Consider the following 27647-nt stretch of genomic DNA (forward strand, 5'->3'; position numbering starts at 1 on the left):
TTGATAAACTCTAAAAAGTACCCCGAGAAGTACACGATTTCCCAACACAAGTTCCCGGTTCAAGTTCGGTTCCATTCCTCGTGTTTTTCGTTTTATTTCTTTGTCATTCTATCATTCCACTTTCCCAATTCGAATACAGTTAAAAATGCGTGTGAAATACGGGAAGAAGTAAGGAAAAAGTGAGGAAAAAGCAAGGATTTTTGAGAAACTCCGTAAAAGGAATTTTCGGAAAAATGAGGTAAAAAAACAAGGAAAAAGTACTGAAAAAGCAAGGAATTTGGATGACAGGGTACTGGGTACCACTGGACACCCTGCTTAGTCTTAATTGAAGATTTTTTAAAATTCTACTCAATTTCACGAGACTTAGCGCTAAGATGCTTTGGTGAAAATAATTTTTATTAGAAATCGTGGGGAAAAAAATTAAACGTCGAAAAGTCTTGTAAATGTTATATGTTAAGTTAAAAGTTCTTCAAAATCGTGGAAAAATCAGTTAATTTTTAAATCCAAGAAATCCTGTTACCCTGTTAATTTAAAAAAACAGGTATTTTTTTATTTTTATTTTTTTTTTAATAAAAAATCTTTCAAAGTAGTTAAAGCAGGTATGAAGAAAATTCCTCAGCGTATGGGGATGCGGGTCTTCAAACAATGAGTCATGGATCGAAACGATCATGGGTCCGACATAACCTCAAAGCTCGTATTCTACGACTTACGGCGAGCCGTCGTCAAAATCACGCGTCTCTCACGTGGACGTATTTGAATGAAAAGGAACCATGTCCAATCTGACTTGAACCCTTAGATCCGTCAGATTGTGTGCACGACAGGGCTCATGTCGCAATGGTTATGGTTCCTTTTCAATTAGATATGTCCACGTGTGGTTGACCTTCACCGGTCTGGCGCTGCGCAGTGCTCGAGACGAATTTTTACCGTAGGATCCTAACTCTGCTGTGTCAAGGAAAAACGACGTATGAAGACTAGAGAGTTGCCAAAGTTCCTTCATTAACATGTTTATTTTTGAGGAAATTTATGAATATTTTTCTCTGAAATTTTCAGGAACTTTGGGTGAAATTGCGAACATGATTATCTGAAAATATAGAAGAAAAATATTCATGAGTTTACCAGGGAAGTCGTGTTTTATCAATGGAAATTTGGCATCGCCTGAAGGTTTATACGGCGCTTTTCCCTAGCGTGGCAGAATTCAGTTACGCCTTTCCTGTCATACTGCTTTCCTCAAAGAAGTAAACTTTTTTTTAAAAAACTTTTGAATATTTTTCTTCGAAATTTTCAATGAATTCAGGTCACAATTTAATCTTATGTTTCTGAAATTCTCAAGCAAATGGCTCTTCATAAAAAATACGGTTTCGCGTTTTTTTTTTTTTTTTTTTTTTTTTTTTTTTTTTATCACTGCAATGTATTAGTGTTGTTTATTCATTCTTTGCAACGCTGCCAAATTACTGACGTATGTGGTTTCTGTTCCAGGTATGTTCGAGCGGTTCCCTGCCATGATCATTAAGGTTTACTGTAAGTGCTTTTTCAAACTTCCCCTTATAACCGCGGTTAATGGGCCCCTACGTAAAATCACAACAGTGGCGTGGCGAGCTTCGCGATATATCGATTGATTTGCCATTTAAACCTTTGGGAAAGGATCGATAGACAGGGTGTTCGCAGCGAGCACCTTAATAATCGATTCTTTACCGTAGCTTCAAATGAGGAATTATCGATTATGCACGCCACGACACTGAATCTCAAGTAGAAAGAATGATTACATATTTTCTCTTCAAAATCTTACGTCGGAAGCGATTCCCACAGAACGCAGTGGCAAGGCGCAGTGATCGATTATCGATATTTCCTCATTTGAAACTATGGTAAGGAATCGATTAATAAGGTGTTCGTTGCGAACATCCTGTTCCTCGATCTTTGCCGTAGGTTTAAATAGTAGGTCAGTCGATATATCGCCAAGCTCGATCGGGGAGACGTCGATGCGTATCAGAGCAGACATAATGTTGTCCAAAAAGTATCCGGACTGGTTCAAAAAGTAAGCTAGCCAGAGACTTGATCTTGGTCCATTTTAAAGATCAACTCAAAAGCTATCGATTGAAACAAAGATCATCTCATCTGGTTAAAAATTGACGAAGTAATGACAGTTTAAGGGAGGAACAAAATAAATAAATGGGACCCTGTGCCGTTTTTAGAGAGCATCCCAATTTTTTCCTCGTAACCTGTCAATTTTTGACAAATTGAGTTGATCTTGGTTTTAAACGATACCTAGTTTTTGAGTTGGTCCTTGAATGACAATGGAGAATTTGCACGCAAATCTTTTATTGCTTCATCTGAAAGTACCCAAAGAGCTGTTTTTGCAGTATTTTTGATAATTTTTTCCTGATAGGGGAAATAGTATAAAAATAAATTTAAAAGTTAGAAAATGTGCCGCCTTATGACGTTATTTGGCGGCATTTCCCATTTAAACGCATGTATTTTAGCAGTTTAGAATATTTTGTCATATTTTCTCCAATAATTGTCCAATTTAGAAACGAAGGATATTCTCGCACTCAGATTTCTTAGCAGTATCATTATGAAGATGAAATTCACAAAATTTCAAGACACCTGCAAATTCTCTATTGAGATCAAGTCTCTTGGAAGCTTATTTTTAAATTACAGAAACGGGTTCGGTACTTTTTGGAAAACGTATGCACCGACTTAACTTAGAAACTGAACTGGAGAAACGGGTGCATTTGGCGTCTATAGCCGTTCCTATCCGCGAATCGCAGCTGATGGTGAATTGGAGTCGTCGTGTCGCCGCCGTTGGTGCAGTTTCTTCCTGTTCCACATATCCACATCTCCTCTCCGCGCGGCCGGGGCAGAGCGACGCGACGGTGGTCAAGCCGGTCGGCTAACACAGTTACGTCACCTGGTTCACGAATCCCGAGGATGCCCTCCGCCACGTCTCCGGAGTTGCCACAGTCAGGGAATATCGGGGAAACCGCTGGACGTCACGAAAAATGACGTAAGTGTCACCCTGGTAAAAATTGGCGCTAAGAGTTGCGTTTCAAAATACCATAGGAATTCGTATAGCCGGCTAAAGAAGGCTACACAAAATCATGGCTGGCTGTAGAATGCGGAGAAAAGCATACGGCCGGGCTATACGAAGCGATAAAAAATTATGGGGTCGGGCTATACTTCCTATCGCCGGGCTTTACACTTAATCGCCTGGCTTTTTCATAAAAGGCTATAAGAAATTGTGTAGAAATTTGTGTGCTTTGGAAATCATTAAGTTTGATACGGAATCACCTTAATATTTGCAAAACACACATTAAAATTTCCTTAAATACATATTTTTTTTCATCAATTAAAATGAGAATAATCCGTACAAGATGTGCAAACATTTCAAAATCATGAGTTGAATGACGCTGACTCCGCCAGGTTAAATATTAGAGCCTAACACAAAGCGGAGCGGCGACGCACTGGCGCCTACAAACCTAACAGGGATACTTCACGCATTGCGCAACGCGTGAAGTATCCCTGTTAGGTTTGTAGGCGCCAATGCGTGTTTCTTGCTTGCTGCCCGCCTGTCACGGCGCTTGAAGCAACTATTTCTCACCAGAGGTATTGCACAGTATCATACGAAACTGGAGGCGCTTTAATATATTAGGAATGGCAGGCATCCATCCAAAGTACGGAGCTTTCCTTGCAAAATAAATCAAGATACTACGGCACAAAAAGAGGGCAGTAGTCCAAAAACTTGCCAAGTCCTAGCATCCGTAATTAGTAACGTTAAGCATACACTTTATCGCCGTAATTTGTGCAATCTTTATTCCCGTTTGTGACTCCATAAGGAGGTGTCTCAACTCTCAGTATGAAGGGACTCTAGGAAAACCTGGAAATGTAAGGAAAAATTATGAAAGTGTCAGGTAAAAATTAATTTGGCTTCATTTCCTTTCTGGAATGGATTTGACATCGGGAACAACACATTTAGCGTGAATACCATTTCGAATTATGTCTCTTTAATCACTATGCATATCTTCAATGGTCCGGGAATGCCGCTCTAATGTGTCAGGAAAATCGGGGACATTTCAGGGAATTTAATTTTCTTTGTGGAAACTCTGACCGTTCGTTTCCTCAAGCTTGTAAGTGTTCTTACAAATGAGCCAGAAATTGCAGTTATCAATTGCAAAATGCGGTCCATATCACGATATATCTCCCTCAGACTCCAGCGTATTCTTCCGTGTTCAGGGAGGACGCCGCACAAACCCTTAGACGTTGCAAAATTTCCTTAGATAAAATATGCATTTTCCAGGAGAATTTTGAATATTTTTCTTCAAATTTTGCTCAGAATTTTTCTCGCCACCTGACCCCAACTCGAGTAAATTATTCTAATTGATAAATGTTTCATCGGGCAAACTCTGCAACATTCTACAGGGTGTCGAGCATCAGGATTTTCCCGATTTTCCCAATTTCATCAGGATTTGAGGTCAATCAGGATTTAATCCCAATTTCATCAGGATTTTAGGAAAAATCGGTCGTAAAATCAGGATTCGAGAAATGTCGGCCGTCCGCTTATTTTCCGTTAATTATCCGTTATTCGTCTGTTAATTTTTCTCCACAAAAAATCAGGATTTGATCAGGATTCGGAAAAATTATGATATCAGGATCTAGCAGTCAAAAATCAGGAAAAATCAGGATTTCCCAAAATTGAAAAAAAACTAGACACCTTGTTCTAATGCACTTACGCCGTTTTCGCATAGCGCGGCGCATTGTCATTGTCACAGACACGTGCCGCTCTCGCTATTTAGGTTGCCAGCGCAGGCTTTGCGGAATACTTCTTCTCTAATCTGAACCTGACAGGAGTGAGCAGCTGCCAAGTTTCGCTGAAAATTGACCGTAGACCGATGGAAAATGTTGCGTTTGAAGTTAGTTAAGGCAACGTTCGACCTAGCCGCCGCTGTGCGTAGCAGGTTGCGTAACGACGCCCTAATCCGCCGAGCTGCTTCGTCTAAGCTTTCGCACTACCAAGCGGACCCGTGTTCAAAGCGATCATGTCCTTTAACTGGATGAACCCTGGGACATATGCATTCTCTCGGAGCTTGAAGCTCATCAGAAAATTGAATGTTTCGGTTTTAATATAGATCGATTCAGTTCGTACCCAGCGCGTGCCTCAAGTTTTGAGAGCTCAGGACGAAAAGTGGAGGAATTATTCTGGGGGGCCAGCGGGCTGATTCTTGAAATTGATAGACAAATAAGACAAAAGGGTATGGAAGTATCCTATTGGTGGAAGCGGGTGATTGCAATGGGCATAGGAGGTAGGTGATAGACTAACTACCGGAAACCCACGAGAGGTCCTGTATTTAGTCCATCATTTTCTCCCTTAGTCTACAAGCAGGAGCAGGGTATCCAGTTAGGAAAAACCGGGAAATGTCAAAGAAAATGACGAAAATGTGAGGGAAAATTTGTTAAATCACCTTCATTTGCTTTCTAGAATGGGTTTGAGATGTTGAACAAGAAATTTTGCCCGAAAACTAGTTTCAATTACACTGGAGAAAAAAACACATTGGATCTAGAGTCCAGACTCTGAAAAACATCGACAAGAAAAAATACTCTTGATTCAATCAGATTTAAGCTTAAATCGAGAACCAAGCCTCTTAATTTGAGCGGATTTCCTTTTGATCCAAGCTTAAATCTGATTGAATCACGAGTCCATTTTCTTGTCAATGTTTTCAAGAGTCTGGACTCTAGATCCAATGTGTTTTTTTTCCAGTGTATGCCTTCATAACCACCCGTCACATCTTCAATTGTCAGGGAATTTTGCCAAAATGTGTCAGGGAAATCAGGGAAATGTCAGGGAATTTCATTTTCTAAATTCAGTGGCAACCCTGAATAAAGAAAAGCCAACTCAGATCGAACGTTGGTGCGGCACGTGAGCCCCCTCCGCCCTGGGATGGGAGAAAGTTGTTAGTCTTTAAACTGGATTTGCAATTCACTTTGAATGTCGCGTCGTTATCGACTGCCGATCGCAACCGTTCGGTTTTTTTCTGTCGCCATTTCATTGTTTGCAACGATCAATTTTTTAGTCTGAGTACTTTCGAGTGGGTTTAGTATGTTGTTTAAAGGGTTTAAAATTTCAACGATTGGAATTGAAGAAAGCGCATCGAAAAATTCGCAGTTCGATCAATCTACTCCTTGACTGTACCAAAAAGTGAACGTGTTTATGCTAAAATGCATGATTGTCTTGCACGCATACCTTTTGACGATAATTTTTTTTAGCATAAATACGTCCAGTCAATGCTGCCGTGCTAAGGAAGAATGCAGTACAGTGGATCGAGTCAATGGGAGAAGTTGGGCAAAATTTGGAAAATTCAAACTCTTTTACTCCGCACTGGAAAAAAAAACACATTGAATTTAGAGTCCAGACTCTTGAAAACGTTGACAAGAAAAAATACTCTTGATTCAATCGGATGTTTGATTGAATCAAAACGAAATCCGCTTTAATTAAGAGGCTTGGTTCTTGATTTAAGCTAGATTCTGATTGAATCAAGAGTACTTTTTCTTGAATGTTTTTAAGAGTCTGCACGGAGAAAAACACCTCGTGCGTGGGACTCGAAGTTTAGGTCATATGGATCTCTGAAGTTTTCAGATTGATCATCTGAACACTTTAGATCTAGCTGTCGAGGTTCGGATCACACATCTGAAACTTCAGTTCTTACATCTGAAGTACTTCAGATGTGAGAACCGAAGTTTTTCGGATGTTAAAACCGAAGTTTTTCGGATGTGAAAACCGAAGTACTTCAGATGTAAGAACTGAAGTTTCAGATGTGTGATCCGAACCTCGGCAGCTAGATCTAAAGTGTATAGATGCTCAATCCGAAAACTTCAGAGATCCATATGACCGAAACTTCGGGTCCCACGCACGAAGTTTTTTTCTCCGTTAGGACTTTAGATCCCATGGGTTTTTTTTTCCCACTGCGTTCATACAAGAAGACAAATTTTATTTACTGTCTTAGTTGAATTGGTGATTTCATCTGAGTTAGATCGGAAGAATTATTTTGACAAAAACTCGATTTCGAAACTTTGAGACTTGCGTCTCTTGGCCGTCACAGCAGTATTGCTTCATATTCATATCGACTTGTTGAGTATTCAGACCGAGCTGCAGTAATCACTGTCGCTGTTGCGTTCGTTGCTCGAGTCATTGTGTTGGGGGAGTTTGCCGAACGCACCTTCTGACTCATCTTCCCTGATTCGGACTCGAAGGTCGCCTGACTCATACTCTCATACTTACGGTCTCGTTACACGCTCTTATGTTTTGGTTACGCGAGCGCTGCCGTGCTAAGGAAGAACGCCGTATAAACATTCGAGAGTTGCCCAATTTTCTCCGATAAAATGTTTATTTTTGAGACAAATTGTCAATTTTCTTCCTTGAAATTTTCAGATTTTTTAGATCAAATTACCTGAGAAATTGGAAGAAAAGTATTCACAAATATTCTTGAAAATTACTGATTTGTCAAATGAAATTTGGCAACGCCTGAAGGCTCGTACGGCGTTTTTCCGTAGCATGGCAGAGCGGAAGGTTAGCGGGCGATCTCTTATAGAATCTACGCCTCGGTTCAACGATTTATCGCATTGCCCACAATTGGGACTGCCGTGATAGCAAAGAGAACATTAAGTGCAAAAATGAAGTTTTTAAGAAAACGGGCCCAGAAGCTTCTGACTAGGAAAGTTCGTTGAAAGAAGCCTCCGTTCTTTGTCAAATTGCCACTCATCTTCCGAAAGACTCCTAGAAAGTGTTTGGATTATCAAAAATCGACTGATTTTATTTTTATTTCAAGTTCGAAAGTAGGAGAAAAGGGCGGAACTTTACTTGAAACCACCGATTTCATTGGCTCTCAGGAGGAATATTGTCACTCACTGCTGTTTTGTCTGAAAGTACGTTATTTTTTGCGCACTTACGCCTTATTCATATGTCTCGTTTTGATACAATTAAGATGAATTTCGCTGTCTTAGCTATTTCAGTGATTTCATCTAGAAGAGATTCGACGAATTTTGACTTGCTGCTCTCTTCGCTATCACGGCAGGAGAGGGAAAAGATGTAGTAATGGGAAAACCAAAATGTCTCCAATGATGAAACTTTAACGGGTGTCTTCTGAATATATTGAAGATTCGTTACACTGAGTGAGACATAACCGGGGACCCAAGAGACTAACACTGAGTTAGTCAATACTGAAGACGCAATGCAGGAATTGCTTTTAAGTTACTTAAGAATATATTTGTTCAAAATTAACACTTTTGGCGGACAATGTCCATTCAATTTTAAGATCTCCCGGTTCAACTCATATCCTCAAAACCTGAAACTTGGAAAAGTTAAGAGAGAAAGTTACTAAGTAAAAAGAGGAAACATCGAGTAACCCAAAATGTCTCCAATGATGAAACCTTAACGGGTGTCTTCTGAATATTTTGAAGATTCGTTAAACTGAGTGAGATTGATCCCTTAATGTTTGGAACAGTCAAGATTTTACACCGTCAAAATCAATCTCCTGTGAACAGGATGGAGGTGCGTTTTGACAATTCCGTTCCATGATACAAGTATATATTTGTTCAAAACTAACACTTTTGTCGGACAACTTCCATTGAATCTTAAGATTTGCCCGATTGAACTCGTATCCTCGAAATCGGAAACTTGGATATCAAGCGCAAGAATTAAGAGAAAAAGTTACTAAGTAAAAAGAGGAAACATCGAGTAACCCAAAACGTCTCCAATGATGAAACCTTAACGGGTGTCTTCTGAATATTTTGAAGATTCGTTAAACTGAGTGAGATTGAGCCCCTAATGCTTGGAACAGTCAAGGTTTTACACCGTCAAAGTCAATCTCCTGTGAACAGAGTGGAGATACGTTTTGACACTTCCGCGCTATGATAAGAATTTTGCGTGGTCAAAAACCAAGGCGGATAAAGAATGGTGGTCGCATTCCGATTTTGGCTGCCATCTTGAAGCACTGTGACGTCAGCAGGGTACGGCTTTTGCCATGCAATTCGAGGTTGAGCCGACTCCCCCGGCTTCGGCCGGCCCGTGTACCCGATGTACCCGATACCGTGTGACGTCCAGAGGGTACGAAATGCGACTACTATTCTTTATCCGCCTTGGTCAAAAACATCCTCTTATGTTCACTTATCACGCTGTTCTGTTTCATTTGACCTTTTTCGCAGCGACTTAAGTAGGATAGCATTGTACGATTGCTGTGAGGAATCATTCGTCGACTGTCGCCTGCATGTAAGTCCCCGATTTAGGACCGGAGCCTCGGACTAATGCATAAAATTTACCACACCGCTGAATTCCCTCGCGATCGGGCGTACACGCTGCGCAGGGTCGGCAGGGACAGTCTGATTGGATCCCGCGCGAAGTTGGTGACCCTCGCGATCCCTTCTTGCGCCTCGATCAGTATCCCGTCGAGACGCCCTGTTCGGAGGATCCCTGCCGAAATACCCGGAGACGCAGGATTTCGAACGGCCGCGAAAAACGGAGGTCCGATAGACACTCGTGAAAGTTAGGCCGGTCGTTTTCGATTTCGGGGATTTTCCTCCCCGAAGTTTACGGTCATCACGTGTTTGGGAAATGGAATTGCCAGCAGAGCCATCTGTCGGGCGTCGAGTGCGACGGCCTCACTCCGCACAGTGAACCGGTCTCCTCGACCTTCGGACGCACTTTAATTAGATGTTTCGTTGGAGCGTGTGGGCGCGTACATATTGCAAAACTTACAAATTTTCTTTTTTGTCGTTGGTTTTCCTCTTTTCAGATTTTAATCATTTTTCTTCTGTTTTCGTTACCAGTTTATGAAAAATTGAAGTGTTTAAGGGACTTTTGATGTTCAAGTTCATATTCCACCCTGGAATACTTCTTTAAAGTCAGGAGAAAACCTTAAAAGTATTAATTATTTCTCCATTATTGGCGAGGCGTGAACAATCGATTATCGATATTCTCCCATTTGAAACTATGGCAAAGAATCGATTATTCCGGTAATTGTCGCGAACATTCTGTTCATAGATCCTTTTCCAAGCGTTTGAATGACAGATCAATCAATATGTCGCAAAGCACGCCACGCCACTGTACTCCATAACTGAGGGAAAACTTGTGTTCAAAGCATAGGTGAAGCTATCAATATCGCGTACACTGGAAAAAAAAGTCGCCTGGACCTAGAGTCCAGACACTTGAGAACAGTTACATGAAAAAATACTTTTGATTCAATCGGATTTTTGTTGGAATCAAAAGGAAATCCGCTTAAACTAAAAGACTTGATTCTCGATTGAAGCAAAAATTCGATCGAATCAAGAGTATTTTTTCTTTTCAATGTTTTTAAGAGTCTGTACTCCAGATCCAAGCTACTTTTTTTCCAATGTAAAATAGCGTCATGATTCGTTGATGTTTGTTTCCGAGCAAGTGGTAATTTCGAATTTTATCTAAATTTTTTTTTTTTTTTTTTTTTTTTTTTTTTTTTTTTTTAAATTTCTAAAATGTTTCAACGTGTTTTGTATGAATTTTCGGCGAGGAGAAACGTGTCTCGTGCTGTTTTAACGTTGACCCTTTCGTGCGGCCCATTATCCCGAACACGAATACTCGGGTGTGTTATGATGTCCGTGCAATCGAAAACTCCGCAAGGCCGTCGCTCGGAAAATTGCTAGTCATTGGACGAGTCACGAAGCTTAAATCTGAAAAAGGAAAGTACGGTCAGCTCGGAGCTAATGTCGATGCAAATTAGCCATTTCCCGCCAAAATGACGCACAGAACTACTCGCCGCCGCGCCGCCTTGTTCTTCCTTGTTGTTCGCTACTCTCGTTGTTGCCGAGGCGTAGCTTCAACAATATCGGCAATTTTTTTCTTTTCTTTTTTTTTAAAAAAAAGGAAGGTTTCCTCCTTCTCTTGTCATTTGGATAAAAATGACTTGTTTGAATGACCAGTAAATACGCAAATTTTTCTCCCTTAGCTGCGCGGACAGTTACCGGAATAAATCAGAAAATTCGATTTTATAAGAGCAGGAAAAATTATAAAAATATCGGGAGAATTGGGACAATATGGGCAATTTTTTTATCTTTTCTTTTCTTTTTTTTTAAAGAAGGTTTTTTCCCTTCTCTTGCCATCTTTTATCATTTGGATAAAAAGGACATGTCTGAACGACCAGTAAAAACGCAAATTTTTCTCCCTTAGCTACGCGGACAGTTACCGGAATATACAATAAGAAAATTCGATTGTGTAAGATCAAAAAAGAATCATAAAAATATCGGGAGAATTGGTCATAAATTCGGAAATTCTGAGTGTCTCAAGCATTTTTCAAACTCAGATTCAGTTTCTTCAACGAGTGTCAATTCATTCGCGCAAAAAAATTAGGAAAATTTCAGGAAAAACCTAAATCAAATATTAGTAGACCCCATTCCTGAGAAATTTAACTGCCGCGAGACCGATAAAGTTCCCGGAAATCATCGGGAAAATTCGAAGGAACGTTCCCGGTTGGCTCGAGAAAAGTGAGAAAGGAAGAGTGGCGACCGTGCGTATGAGATTTCAAACGCACTCGGTTAACGGGACTCTCGCACGGCGCCGGGATACAACTATTCGTACTCGATGGATGTCCTCGTTGCATATTCGATGAAATGAAGGCGCACTGACTTTCATCCAACATAGACGCGACTCTCACAAGGCGCCGGGATACAACTATTTGTACTGAATGAATGTCCGTGTTGCATATTCGATGGAACGAATGCGCTCTGACTTTCATCACGCTCACTACCACGAAAAAAAAGGGAGGAAAAAGGGGGGAAAACATTATTTTTGGCAGAAATTATTGGATAATCTGCGTCATGGAGGCCTCTCAACATTTCTAGGGGAGGCCCTTCGAGGCCCTCTGGACTAAGAGGTATTCCATACACTGGAAAAAAAAAACACATTGGATCTATAGTCCAGATTCTTAAAAACATCGACAAGAAAAAATATTCCTGATTCAATCAGATTTAAGCTTAAATCAAGAACCAAGCCTCTTAATTTGAGCGGATTTCCTTTTGATCTAAGCTTAAATCTGATTGAATCAAGAGTCCTTTTTCTTGTCAATGTTTTCAAGAGTCTGGACTCTAGATCCAATGTGTTTTCTTTTTCTCCAGTGTACCCTCCAGACCCCTGGTGGGAGGGGGGGGGGGGCAGGTCCCCCTTAGCAAGATGCCCCAGGTACGCCTAGGTTTTCTACCAAGTAGACCTGGAGTTCGGGAGCCCCAGCTCGTGCTTTGAGGGACACCCGGCGACGACGACCCATCTGATCTGATCTGACCTAACTGGAAATTTGGCTTGTTAGTAATCCAGGAGCCACGTATTCGGTATTCCGCCCACGTATGCTTATCCCGCTCCGGATAAACTTGGCGTCGAGATCTCGTTTGCGAGCGCTCAAAGTGGGCTTGGCCAAATTGGGCGCGCGTGACGTCGCAGCGAGGCGCCGTCCTTTGTCCCGGCCCCGGCCCAGGAGTCAACGGACGAATCGCAAAAGTTGTTGAACGCTGCAAACTCGTCCCTCCCCCGACTCTACGTAAGGTGATTCGTCAAGCTCAAGTGACGTGGTCGAACTGGCGTGCGATATATCGCATCGATTAGGTCAAAAATCTCGGCAGATTTTGGAGTTTTAGCAAAAAAAAGACGATAGCCCCTGCGCATGAGCTTAAAGAATTATTCTAAACCCAAAAATCGGCCAAATCCAGAGAAATGAAAGCAGAATAGTGTTTGGAAAAAAACCTCGCATTCCACACAGAAATCGATAGCTGAATCAAATTCGAGGTTTTTCCCCAAGCACTATTCTGCTTTCATTTCTCTGAATTTTGCCAATTTTTTGGGTTTGGAATGATTCTTTAGGCTCATGCGCAGGGGCTATCGTCCTTCGTTTTGCTAAAAATTCCAAATCTGCCGAGATTTTTACCTTCAATATGCGATATATCGCATGCCAGTTCGACCACTTCTTTTGAGCTTGACGAATCACCAAATGCTGCCAAATTTTCCCGCCAAAGTTGCATTTTTATCATGAGAATCTTGGGGATTTCCAACTGAAAATTTCACCGATTTTTCTTCCGATATTAGGCAAAAATCTGAAAAAATTGGGCTAAAATTGCACTAAAATCTACACTCCAGTGAAAAATTGAATTGTTCAGTCGATATTGCAACCTCGGAGTAGAGTTACGTTCCTTAGTCGGGAAAGCAAGGGATTCAGGGTTGCCGCGGTCAGGGAATACCGGGATTTGTCCGGAAATTTTAAAAAGTCAGGGAACACCTGGAAATGTCAGGGAAATTTTTTTAAGTAACCTCTATTTGCCCTCCAAAATGGGTTTGCCAAAGCGAACATCAGATTTTGCTTGGAAACTTTTTTGAATCACGTCTTGTATTTCATCTGGCATGTCCATAAGTGTCAGGAAATTTTGCCGAAATGTCTTAGGGAAATCAGGGAAATGTCAGGGAATTTCATTATGTAAATTCTGTAGCAACCGCTGACCATAGAAACTTTCCAGGGTCCTCCCTTTCTCAATTTTGATACTCAATTTGCTTCGAACAAATGGACGTATTTCTACCAAAGAGACCTATGTGCAGGTGAGAAATGTGGGGTGTGCTCGTGGAAGCTGCATAAGAAGCAATGTAAAAGTGGGCGTGGTTCCTTTTGAAGAATTGGAAAAGCGGGATTTTACATTCTACCAAACAGACCTATGTGCAACTGAATGCGGAACTCATGAGCCGCGGGCATGGCAAGAGAGCCTTGTGGACAGGGCTCACGAGTTACAGCGCCCCGACGACGAGCTCCCTCACGTTCGAGTGCGCACTATCATTGCCGCTGACGTCACTGGCGCACAATTATTCCCATTCACTCGCCACGCAAAGAGAACTAACGAGCACACCCCACATTTCTCACTTGCACATAGGTCTGTTTGGTAGAAATACGTCCAAATGTGATGCATCTGTACCCTTCACGTCTAATTTTCTTTGTTTTTTGTTTTGCAGGTACGTCAGACCACACAACTTTTTTACGTCCCTGATTATCAAACTACGTCCACGTAAGTGAAAACTCTATAGGAATTTTCGATGAGCGATTATTTATAAGATAGACAAAAGATTATTTATAGATCATAGATTATTCATAATAGGACGTCTTTCAATTTGATCAGTTCATCGGCTGCTAAAATGACGATTAAGTGTTTAACCGACTAGCTGCTTCAGCTCGCTACGCTCGCTTGCGCCGCCAATTTACCTTTATTCGCTCTCTAGATTGATTTGACGTCTAGAACAACAAATTTTGCCTGGAAACTGGTTCAAATTAAGTCTTTTTTGTCATAAAGCACATCCTCAGTCGTCAGGGAACTTTACTCAAATGTGTCAAGGAAATCAGGGAAATGTCAAAGAATGTCATTTTCGAAATTTTGCGGCAACCCTGCCTTTTTGTCTACAGCTTTGTCTATGAATTTCCACAATGAGCCGGCTGGAAGGGACCAATGCCGTGGTGATATTTTCGTCTACGGGTCGGGCGCGTGGCGCTGCACGAGGATGAGATCGGCTCGTGTCGGGGGCTCTGGTCGGGAGGGGGTGCGTGGGCCGCCCCCGGGGAGCCGCGCATGGTAGCGCCGGCACCTCCCCCTCACCCCGCGCCCCCTTCGTGGACGATTATCCTTGTCAAGGCCGGGCGGATCGCGGGTTCGCGGGATCCCTAACCTTGAACGGTGGCACCGAGTCAAGTGCACGCGGCCTCAGCCGTGCATTTCTTTGTTTTCCCCGCCCCGATACACTTAAATCCCTGTCGTATCCTAGCTCCCGGCCTACCGTCACTCCCCATACCGTCTCCGATAAATATAAGTACACCGTGTCAGCAAGTTCACGTACTTAGCTTGCAGGATCGATTCTTCGGCTCAAAATATGACTTCTATGCCTATATGGTCTCACTGGGGGAAAAAAACACATTGGATCTCGAGTCCAGACTCTTGAAAACATTGACAAGAAAACGGACTCTTGATTCAATCAGATTTAAGCTTAAATCAAAAAGAAACCCGCTCAAATTAAGAGGCTTGGTTCTTGATTTAAGCTAGATTCTGATTGAATCAAGAGTATTTTTTCTTGTCGATGTTTTTAAGAGTCTGGACTCTAAATCCAAATGTGTTTTTTTTTTCCAGAGCTTGCTACACGATCGAATTCGCGAACCAACAGAGAATTGGCAGTTGTCTGAAAGATGAATTTCGTGTTTTAGTGGAAACTGCTGAGTGAACTGAACACGAGGATACCCTTGGTTCATGAATTGAACAATTATTGGAGAAGATACGACATAATGGTCTAATCTGCTGAAATACATGTGTTTAAATGGGAAATGCCGCCAGATGACTTCACTAGGCGGTGCATTTTCTCACTTATAAATCTATTTTAATGCTACTTCCTATATAAAAAAAAATATAAAAATACTGTGAAATCAGCTCTTTAAGCACTTTCAGATGAAGCAATAAGATATTTGCATGCAAATTCGCCATTATCATGGAAAAAATTCATATTTTGAGCCGAAAAATCGACCCTGAAAGTTAAGTACGTTAACTTCCGGACACCCTGTATAGTTGCTATATATTATGTAATTAAATAAAATTCTCATTTTCCAAGTTGAGCAGTTTTCGAGCTTGACATACAACTGCAATAATATAACTTGAGCGAAAATGTGGCAACTTTTCTATCAAGAGTTATCGCACTCCACAACAGTCCTGTAATGAGTCTTACTTAACTTTTTTTATCGGCTCGCCGCGCCGTAGAGCCCGGTCTCAGCAGTACAGCTTTATGTCCAACCGCGAAATGAGACGAGCACGAACGCGCATGAGACGTATGGATCTGCATTTCTCCATCGAAGTACTCGTCAAAAATCCCAAACATCGGCCTGAGCCTCTGTGCTCAGAGACAATTTATCATAGAGCTATATTTGAATTGCATGTTGCGAATAGTCACCAAGAGCATTCCAATGTGGCTAAAATTGTGCAGCATACATTCTTTGCAATAAAATCACTGAAATCTTGCAAAAATTAAAAGAAAGGTCATTTTTGTCTTGAATTCATAGTTTATTAGGACTAAAGGTAAAACTTGTTTAGATGATCAGTGCACGCGACTTCTGATTTTTGAGTCTCCAATTTCGAATTTGATGACAAAATGCCAAGATTTTAACATCCTGGCCTTTTAATTGTGTGCAAGTGTATGGCACGCTGCAACGCGAAGTGCTGCCAGCTCAAAACGCGCACTGACGCCTACAAACCTAAAGGGATGCTTCAAGCATTGCGCCATGCGTGAAGTAGCCCCTTACAAACCTAAGGAGATACTTCAAGCATTGCGCAATGCGTGAAGTAGCCCTTTAGGTTTGTAGGTGTCAGTGCGCGTCTCGCGCTGGCAGCATACCGCGGCTCTCCCTGCCGCGGCGGGCGGGTGGTGAACCGGTATGCATTTGCAAGGTAAAAAAAGTTGCTTGATCTTAGCGACATCTGAACACTCTTGGTTTTTTTTTTTTTTTTTTTTTTTTTTTTTTTTTTGCAAAATACAATCCATTGTAAGTCCATATTGATTTTTCTCAACATTTGACGATTACAGCTAACTCATCCCAAGAATTATTGACCATTGTTCAATATTGATTAGCGCCTCGTACGACTCAGCCAATTTGCCTCATATTGAAAGAGAACGATTTATGAAAAGTCCGGAAGAAATCGACAATTTTTTTAATCAACTCTGCAGACACTTTTCGCAGGGCGTTTTCATTTAAAAAAGAAATCTGGTGTTTGACGAAAATCGTCCAGCCATCTGGGAGTATGGGACGATCCTGTTGGTTGAAATGATTGGTGCCTAAAGACGAAGGGATAAAATGACGGACTAACTATAGGATATCTCGTGGTTTGCCGTTAGTTGGTCTATGAATGATAGTAATGCAACTACCCGCTTCCACCAATAGGATCCCTCCATATCCCTTTTGTCGTCTCTCTCTATGGCTTTGTCTATCAATTGCAACATCGGGCCCGCTGTTGAAAATCAAAGTAGGCTCACTGGATCACGTAATCGAAGAGAACATTTTAAACGCTGTCACTTGGTTTTAGCTTGAACCCAATGGAAACTTTCCAGCTGATGTAGAGTAGCCATTCTCAAAACAACTAAATCAGTGGGTATGAGTCCACTTGTCGTTTCCTATTTCAACATTTCAAAATGATCCGCTGCACTGTCGCATATCTTGGCTATGAGCCAACATCGACGCGACTCGCACACGGCGCCGAGATACAACTATTCGTACTCGATGGATGTCCGTGTTGCATATTCGATAAAATGAAGGCGCACTGACTTTCATCCAACATCGAAGCGACTCGCACGCGGCGCCGGGATACAACTATTCGTACTCGATGGATGTCCGTATTGTATATTCGATGAAATGAAGGCGCACTGACTTTCATCACGCTCACTGCCACGCACGTCGTGACTCCGATGCGTGTAATTCGCGAGAGCCTAAGAGAAGAAGAAGAAGGTACCTCATTCGGTAGTTTCCCAAGTTACTAGCGTGCAGATTATGTTTTAGACAATATTCTCACATCTGAATATAAAATATCCAAAACTTTCAAAGGAAAAATATGTATAACTTTCCTCAAAAAACCACTTCTCATCCAAGGAAATATGGCAACTGTCGAATGTTCATACAGCGTTCTTCTTTAGCACGACAGCGTAGATAGGAATTCTATGAATTGAAGCTGAGCTCTTTCTCTTTTGCTCATTTATACTTTTTTGAACTTAGATTCAGGCCATATTTTTTGTAGTTTTTCAACTTAACTCGTAAACTTACGAGCAGTCACAGTCTCTCCAACCCCCCCTCCCCCCCCTTCCCGAATTGAGAAACTGAAACTTGGTGTAATAAACACAACTGCAGGCGAAGTTTTAACAAGAACATTCTCATTCACGTACATCACAATTGAAAAGTTAGAATATAAAAATAATAACACAGAATGAAAAGGACGGAAGGATATAGTGGCTCAACCAGTGTCGAGGCGTAAATGATCGATGTTTCCCCATTTGAAGCTGTGATAAAGAATCGATTATTAGGGCGCTCATCACGAACATTCTGTTAATCGATCCTTCTCCATAGATTGAAAGGCAGATCAATCTATAGATCGCAAAGCACGCCACGCCACTGGGTTCAACTTTCCGTGGGACGAATCGGGAAACGAATTTCGCCAAAATGTATCAGGGAAATGTCAAGGAATTTTATTTAACTGGAAAAACGCATCTCGCGTGCTGTTATGATAAAGATGAAAAAGTATACCGAAACACGCATATTGTTGAATAATTTTATTTTCTAAATTCTGTGGCACCTTGATTTGAGCGTTTCTTCTCAGGTGAAGTGGATGTCAGACCTAAAAACACTAGTAGCTTTTAACTTTCGATGAGATGTGTTTAACTTTTTTGCGAGCCGAGTGAAAGGCACTGCGAACGCTCCTCGCATAGTTTCATTCACGTAAGAAGTTTTTCTGCTCTTATGCTGTGGAGTATAACGCGTTACGTCGCGAAATTACGCACGGTGCTCGTAAAATTGAGCTGCGCGATCGGCGATAGTGAGCTTACTGCATTGAGTGCGGCAAACTAAAATCTCTGCGCATTTAAAACGCGGAAAAAAACGAATCCGTGCTTGGGCTGTAGAATCGCATGAGAGACTTCGAGTAGATACCAGCCCCATATACTGCCGTGCTGAGGAAAAACGCCGTATGAGCAATCGAATGTTGCCAAATTTCCTCTTATCTATTTTTGAAGAGAGTTGTGAATCTTTTCTCTTCAAATTGTCAGACTTTGCGACTTACGAGTTGAAGCAACTCCAAATGATTCGAACCGCACATTATTTGGACAGCTTTCAGCAGAGAGGAACCGAGCCACATAAGCTATCGCCGAATTTAACTGGGCAATTTAATTTCATACATGAAAACGGTTGTGCGAAATCCTCAAAAACGTTCTCTTATAAACTATTAAATCGCCCAGTTTAATTTGGCACTAGCTGATGTGGCTTGGTTCCTCTCGACTGAACACGCACTAGAAAAAAAACACTCTTGATCTAGAGTCCAGACTCTTGAAAACATTGACAAGAAAAAATACTCTTGATTCAATCGGATTTTTGCTGGAATCAAAACGAAATCCGCTTAAATTACGAGGCTTCGTTTTTGATTTAAGCTAGATTCTGATTGAATCAAGGGTACTTTTTCTTGGCGATGTTTTTAAGAGTCTGGACTCTAGATCCAATGTGTTTTTTTTTTTCCAGTGCGTTTCATTTTATCCAGCATTGGATAGGGCGCACATGAACTAGGAGCAGTAGTGAAATGAACTCCTAGATTTTTAACGGCGCGCGCACCACGGAGGCCAATAATTAGAGGAAACACAGGTTTTACGATGCATACTCGAGGCGTGAGTACCCGCTAAATGAAACGACAAACAAGAGGCTCTCGTCGCGTCGCGTCGTTCGCGGCACAATAAGTGGGACTTCCATTCCGGAAGGACATACAAGTACAACGGGGAAACTTGCGAAACATACCCACGCTCTTTGGCTTGATTACTGCGTCGTCTCTCGCGTAGATCCATCGTTGGAATTCAATAATGAATAAGTTTTACCTGTCATACAATAGTTTTTCACGGTCTTAGACTTGCGAAAACTAGTATCTCACTTACACTTCTATAGAAAGACTACTCTGCAGTAGCGGAGAGAGCACTTTGGGTCTTTTCGAAATCGAGTTCCCTTCAAAATTCGTCTAATCTCTTTTAGATGGAATCACTGAAATAGCTAAAACAGCGAAATTCATCATAATTGTATGAAGACGAGACATATGAGAAAGCCTCAGGTGCGCAAAAAATTATGTACTTTCAGGCAAGGCAGCAGTAAGTGACAATATTCCTCCAGAGAGCCAATGAAAACAGTGCTTTCAAGTAAAGTGCCGCCGTCTTCTGCCAATTTCTAACCTGAATTTAATGTGTTTCTTGTGTGTTGAAAACGCCAAACTACCAAAGCATGCAGTAGATAGCGCTTACGGCTGCCTTGTTTATAACAATAACCTAGCATGAAAATGAAAAACCCCATTTTCATGTAATTGCACTGGAATAAAAAAACATATTGGATCTAGAGTCCAGACTCTTGAAAAAATTGACAAGAAAAAATACTCTTGATTCAATCGGATTTTTGCTTGAATCAAAACGAAATCCGCGTAAATTAAGAGGCTTGAATCAAGAGTACTTTTTCTTGTCGATGTTTTTAAGAGTCTGGACTCTAGATCCAATGTGTTTTTTTTTCTAGTATGAAATAAAAACGGTGGATTTTTAATCACCCAAATGATTTCTAAGTGTCTTTCGGACGATCAGTGGCAATTTGAGGAAGAACGGAGGCTTCTTTCATTAAAATTTTCCGGCCAGAAGCTTCTGAGCCCGTTTTCTCTTGACTTTATTTTTGCACTTACTGCTCTCTTGGCTATCACGGCAGTACTCGTCGCTCCTTCGACTCGTGACTTTGACGGAATTTTCAAATTCCTGGAGAGCGGCAAGGGAACGAGGCGCATCGGAGCTGGGCCGAGTTGAGTCGCGGTTCCCTTGCGACGTGTGTCGAACATTTCGGATTGGTTTATGGGCTTTCTTGGCCCGGACCCGGGCGGCCTTGACTGATTTTTCCCCCTTGACAATCGCAAACGATGCTCTGTTGACATGCGACGGACGCCGCGCCGCGTGATTAAGGCCCCAAAATCACCGGAGGAAATCCTCGAGGTCGCGCCTCAACGAGGTGCCTCATCTCCTTCAGTGGAGATCGATTACCGATTTTCCCCCCATTTGAAGCTATGGTAAAGAATCGAGTATAAAGGTTTACTCTGTTTATCGATCCTTTTCCACAGGTTTAAATGGCAGATCGATCGATTTATCGCAAAGCACGCTACGCCACTGAGGCGTGAATGATCGACTATCGATATTTTCTCATTTGAAGCTATGGTAAAGAATAGATTATTAAGGTTTTTCCTGTTTATCGATCCTTTTCCATAGGTGTAAATGGCAGATCGATCGATTTATCGCAAAGCACGCTACGCCACTGAGGCGTGAATGATCGACTATCGATATTTTCTCATTTGAAGCTATGGTAAAGAATCGAGTATTAAGGTTTACCCTGTTTATCGACCCTTTTCCATGTGTTTAAATGGCAGATCTATCGATAAATCGCAAAGCACGCCACGCCACTGAAGCGTGAATGATCTATTATCGATATTCTCCCATTTGAAGCTATGGTAAAGAATCGATTACTAAGGTCTACTACCCTGTTTATCGACCCTTTTCCATGTGTTTAAATAGCAGATCGATCGATAGATCGCATTGGGAACAGGGAAATGCAGGCACTTCGTTGAGAAGCTACGAAAGGAGCTCGTTTTCGTGTCATGGGTCACTTTGCCGCCGAGATTTATGGGAAGAGGGGAAAAAAGAAGAGAAAATGATGGTTGGAAGTCTTCTTCGGCAATCGGGGAAGTTGAGATTATTCTAGAACGTCTAATCAACCTTCAACGTTACTAACACCCTCTTCCACCTATAGGATCCATCCGAATCCCTTTATTCTTCTTTGTCTATCGCTCTATCCATCAATTTCAATAATTAGCCCGTTGGCCAGACTGTCAAGTATAGTTCCCATCAGAGCGCCCCTGAAAAAATTCACGATCAGTTGTCAACGCCTAATCAACCTTCAACATATCAACCACCCACTTCCACCAATTATAGGATCCCTCCGAATCCCTTTCGTCCTCTTTGTCTATAGCTTTGTCTATCAATTTGAATAATCAGCCCGTTGGCCTGACTGTCAAGCATAATTCCCATATCAGAGCGCCCCTGAAAAATTTCACGATCAGTTGTCTTGAGAAGTGTGACGATGGATCGTTCGACCCGGCTTGCTCACCGCGGCCTTTGCAGGTTTATTGATTGGATTTTTTCAAAAAACAAAAACAAAAAAAAAAAAAAACAAAAAAAAAAAACAAAAAAAAAACGTAATTCTGTCTTGGATGAAAAATTTAATTTTCTTTGAATTAAAGAATAGCTCACTTGAACTCAAACATTTTTTTTCGATCAACAAAAATTCTCTTTACAAATATATAAGAGAAAATTCTTTACCTTTGAAAAATCCTCCTCATCTCAACGTAAATTTTTTCTGAATTGTTGAAGAAAAATGTTTTTTAACCATTTTTTAAAGAAACACAGGTAATATCTTTTAACAATTTTTAAAGAAAATGTCCTTTAACCATTTTTGAAGGAAAATGTTTGTAACGATTTTTTAAGAAATGTGTAATTTTTTAAAAATAAAAATGTTTGTTAACCATTTTTTTGAGTGTTTGACACACCTAACACAACGCAAAGTTTGATATTGTGTTGCGGAAACTTTTTTATTTCTCAAAAGTACAAGGCGAGCAGTATATGGAGGGATCCACTTTTCCACTTTACCGAGAAGAGACGAATACGGACCAATTAATAGCGCCCCTGATTCGGGCTCCCACGTTTGTCGCCGACTTTTATTGCCGTGTCGTTCTCGTGATACGCGTCGCGCGTTTGCCGCTGCGAGGTTGATCATTACAATCGATAGAAACAGCTTTAGACTAAGAAATGTCATTTTTAGTCAGGGGAATGTCAATGAAAATGACGAAAATGTCAGGGATTTGTTAAAGCACCTTCATTTGCTTTCTAGAATGGGTTTGAGATTTCGAACAACAAATTTTGCCCGAAAACTATCTTCAATTATGCCTTCTGTCATCCGTATATGTCATCATACGTCATCCAATAACCATCCGTCACATCTTCAATTGTCAGGGAATTCCACCAAAATAAGTCAGGGAAATGTCAGGGAATTTCATTTTCCAAATTCTGTGGCAACCTTGACAGTCGCAGCGTAGCATCGTAAGTCTCATACGCCCTTTTACCAATAATGCCTCATTCAAAGAATTAGAACACTGATAGTTCAAGTCAATTTTGCAGAGTTGGAGTCGAGTTTCGTCCTGAGCTCTCAAAAGCCTAAATTTTTGGTCCAATGTTGCAACGGAGCATCTCCCTGGCGAATGAGTATCTTTTAGAGACCTCCGATGGAGTCCGGGAGCTTTCTTGGGATTATTTTTCCGCACTAAAACATCCTCTTCGACGGAGGAGAGGGGCGAGGGAGAGGTTACGACCTGAAATCAACGGCGCAACTCGGGTTAGCCGGATTTACGAGGCTCCTAACTGAAACGCCTCGTTCGGAAAGTTATTAATTTGCCTTGCGATTTTTTATCGCCTGCATGCCATTCGCCCCGACTTTATCGGGCGAAAAGGGGGTGTCGATTTGTGTTCGAATTCGCTGCGTGACCCAGATAAATCCCACTTAATTCGCCGTTTCCCAGGCGAAAAATCCCAACTACATTTCAACTTTGCCAAGTTCTCACTCGCAAATGGTATATTTTTTTTACTGCGACACGGTTTGGAATTTCTAACTCCAAATTTTACTGAATTTTTTCTCGTGTCATGCAAAAATGTACAACATTTTGGACAGAAATTGCACGGTCATATTCTTATGAAGAATTGCATTGTTTCCGTCAATTCTGCAACTTTGCACTGGAAAAAAATACATTGGATCTAGAGTCTAGACTCTTGAAAACATTGACAAGAAAAAGGAATCTTGATTCAATCAGATTTAAGCTTAAATCAAAAAGAAATCCGCTCAAATTAAGAGGCTTGGTTCTTGACTTAAGCTTAAATCTGATGGAATCAAGAGTATTTTTTCTTGTCGATGTTTTTTAAAGTCTGGACTCTAGATCCAATGTGTTTTGTGTCTAGTGTGGAATTGAGTTACCCGGGTCGCCACGGTCAGGAAGTATCGGATTCTCCGGGAAATGTCAGGGAAAATGACGAAATTGTCAGGGAAAAATCGTCAAGACACCTTAATTTGCTTTCTCAAGTGGGTTTGACGTTTCGAACAACAGATTTTGCGTGGAAACTATTTTAAATTACGGCCATAAGTGTCAGGGAACTTTACCGAAATGTCTTAGGAAAATCAAGGAAATGTCAGGGAATTTTATTTTGTAAATTCTGTAGCAACCCTAACCATAATGTAAAAATGTGATGCATCTATACCTTTCACGTCTAATTTTCTTTGTTTTTTTGTTTTTCAGGTACGTCAGACCAGACAACTTCCTTACGTCCCTGATTATCAAACCACGCCCACGTAAGTTCAGTTTTCCAAATTCTGTGGCAACCCTGACCGGGACCCGGTATATTTTTCGGGTAAATCCCAGCAATTTTCTTGGCATAATCGGCTTTGACAGCCGCGCCAGTCCGCTTTGGGCCATGCCAACTGCCGCGCTTTGATTTCCAACTCCCGCACAGTGGCTCGAGTCAATTCGGGAGGTCGGACATAACATTTTTTGACTTAAACTGCTAATTTCTATGTTTATTTCGTCACGTTTTAAATTCTAAGGGGTGTTTCTAGAAGAAAATCTCACGAGGCAACCAATGTAACCACTTTTAGAACATTTTACAAACGGAGTAATAAGCGTTTAAAGTTTCTAAATCTTGTCCGACCTCTCCTATCGACTCGATCCACTGTGTCCCGGGACCAGATTCGGATGCTGCAATCGGTCGAGTCCTCGAAATTTTTGAATTTTCGCAGAGGGCGCCGCACCGGTGTCCGAGCTAATCCGTAGCGGGAGCTTGGATCCCTCCGAATTATATCCCCCAACACCTATATTTTTTTCTTCTTCTTTTTTTTAATATCATGCCGCCGTCGGTGTCGGGCACCCGGCCAACTGGCGTGGATCCACCCTCGCCCGCTGCGCCGCCGCGATGAGCCTTACTTTGTTGCCGAAGCGCTAAATCGAGCCGCTTGTCACGAAAACGCGCCGTTCCGGGTGCACTTCAGTTTTTCCCGGACGGGACAGTCTCGCGACGTCCATCGGGCAATTTTGAAATTGACTTTCAGGGTGTCCATCGACCAGAAAAACCGGGAAATTTTAGAGAATTATTTTTTTTGTCGGGGAAATCAGCAGGGTGTCTCCAAGTCCGGAAATAGTACCGATGTTTTAAGAGGGGTCCGGGAGTCCTGAAAAAGTGCGGAAGTTCCTTCATTTTTTTGTCATTTATTTGTCGCATTTTGAGCGCGAAATTCAATTATTTTTAAAATTTTCGAATTTCGTGAAATTGAGGTACAAAAGTACTGAATTTTTCAGTCGAAAAGGCATTTTGAATTTCTTGGAAATGTACCGAAGAAGCTCTGTAAAAGAATTGATTTTTGGCCATTCCTGTTTCTGTAGACACCCTCGACGCCCACCAGGCAATTTTGAAATTGACTTCCACGGTTTTTCAGCGACCGGGAAATTTCAGCGAATTATTTTTAGTGGCACAGGAATCAGGGAAAACTTCAGGGAATCCGCCAAAATTCGGCATCTCAGGGAATCTTATTTTGCAATCGGTTTTCATGTCAGGGAAACGTCAGGGAACCCGAGAAACACGCATGTTTCGGAAAATGTGAGATCCCATGTTAGTCCATCATTTTCCCCTTAGTTTATCACGATCACTGGTTGTTTTTGCTCAATTTTGTGTTACGGAGTCATCATAAAGCGCATTAAGCGTTGACTTCCGAAAGTACCTCTTACACTGAAAAAGAAAGTTACGGACTATATATACATACCGTCCGTTCCGGGCTCAGAGGCCGAAACTTTCGGGCTTTGCACCCGAAGCGATCGAAGCTACGGCTCCAGCACCCGTGACTTTCGGCCTTTGAGCCCGGAACGGAAGGTATGTCCATATAGTCCGTAACTTTCTTTCTCAGCGTAAGAGATACTTTCGGAAGTCAACGCTCTAAGCGCTTTATGATGACTCCGAAACAAAAAAATTAAGCAAAAAATTCCAGGCTCAGAGGCCGAAACTCCCAGTCCCAGGTGCTGGAGCAGTAGCATCGATTGCTCCGGGAGCCACGCCCGAAAGTTTCGGCCTCTGAGCCCTGAACGCGGACGACAGGACCCTGTCTCACTGAAGGCTCGGCTGCTAATTTGGCAGTAACGCAGCGGTGTCGTAATCGTAACGCGCTGTCTTGCCGGCTATGTTCGGGGATCTCCTCCCCCACCCCCCACCCTTCGATGGCGGTGACTTGTGTGTGCAGCTGCATAAACAACCCGGTATCAATCACTGTCCTCAGCTTTACTGCCGTGCTTAGGAAAAACGCCGTATGAACATTCGAGAGTTGCCAAATTTCCTTCGATACAATGTTTATTTTTGAGGAAAGTTGTGAATATTTTTCCTTAAAATTTTCAGGAACTTCAGGTGACAATGCGAACGTAATTATATAAAAAATTGGAAGAAGAATGTTCATGTGTTTACCAGAAAATTCGAGTTTTATTAAAGGAAATTTGGCGACGCCTGAAGGTTCATGCTGCGTTTTTCTCAGAGCATCCAAAAGAGCTCTAGTCCGCTTGCCAGCAGAGGGAGCCAGCAGCGTGGCGAGCTTTGCGATGTATCGATTGATCTGCCATTTAAGGTGAATCTTCAGCCGTAGTTCCGAATGAATCCACCACGCCGCGCTGCTGTATTCCGGCTCTGAAATCCGTGATTTTTCAAAAATTGCATCAGATAAATTAAATGCTAAAACGCGTGAGTTCTAGCAGCTTATGTCTGGCATGTTTACAACCGAGCATGACAACGGCGTGCGTCCATACACGGCGATTTATCGATATTTCCCCATTTGAAGCTATGGTAAAGAATCGATTATTAAGTTGTTCCTTGCGAACACCCTGATAATCGATCCTTTTCCACGGGTTTAAATGGCAGATCAATCGATGTATTGCAAAGCACGCCACGCCACTGGAGCACGAGCTTTGTAAGACTAATAATGAAGGCTCCAACTTGATCCCGGTTGAGCTTATGGGAAGCCTGTTAGTGCTAGAGAGATAGTTCACGGTGGGAAAGAGATATCTGCAACTGCTGAGAGAGATCAGGATCACTTATGATTGGTTGCATCAAGGTCATTTTGATTTGCTGAACCCTATTTTTTCCTGGGATCAAGTTTCAGAGTTTCAGAAATTCCTTTCATTTTCATACAAGCTCAAGGGATCACGTCAAGCTGTACGAACTCTAGACGTGACCCTCAAAATCAAAACAGCGGTGGCGCCCCCTGTGCGGAGCTCCTCCTCTCGTGGCAAGTTTCACTTGAGCGGGAAATTCAAATTCATCGGAACCAATGAATGAAAATGGTTGTTTCTTGGTCGGGAGGCAATTTCAACAATATCCGTCGCGCAAATGGAGAAATTTTGGCCGAGAAACATTGCCGCTCCTCCGGAGTGAGGGCGTAGCTCTATTTTCGCATGAGCCCCAGAAAGCATGGATTCATACGGAACGGAGCACAGGGTCCACATGGAAATGAAGATAAGCCTGTGTCACACTATCAAACCATCAAATTATCAAGGTCAAGTGTTATGATTGGCTGATTCGATGACTTGGACCAATCACAGCACCTGACCTCGATATTTTGATGGTTTGACACAGGCTATACGCCCTTACGTCAGTAGGGCTACGATACTACATGCCGGAACGCTTTAATTCGAGCCTTGTCTAGTAGTACGTTTTTCCTCGGCCGAACCGCTCGAAAAATTCCAATCCGTTACAG

At 41.9% G+C, this 27647-nt stretch overlaps 1 protein-coding gene across 5 annotated transcripts in view; it reads left to right on the forward strand.

The window, feature by feature from the left end:
• The window catches only part of Ufd4 (ubiquitin fusion-degradation 4-like), a 175295-nt gene that overhangs the window by 93553 nt on the left and 54095 nt on the right, over positions 1-27647 (forward strand). Inside the window, exon 1 of one of the 5 annotated variants that reach the window (XM_072305445.1) lies at positions 24177-24215. The exons of the other annotated variants lie outside the window; for them this stretch is intronic. The gene's annotated coding sequence lies outside the window, so the exon portion shown is untranslated. Of the gene's footprint in view, positions 1-24176; positions 24216-27647 lie in introns of those variants that run through there. 5 annotated transcript variants of the gene reach the window in all.

This window comes from Bemisia tabaci, chromosome 10 (assembly GCF_918797505.1).
Source record: "Bemisia tabaci chromosome 10, PGI_BMITA_v3".
In the NCBI taxonomy this organism is placed as follows: Eukaryota; Metazoa; Arthropoda; class Insecta; order Hemiptera; family Aleyrodidae; genus Bemisia; species Bemisia tabaci.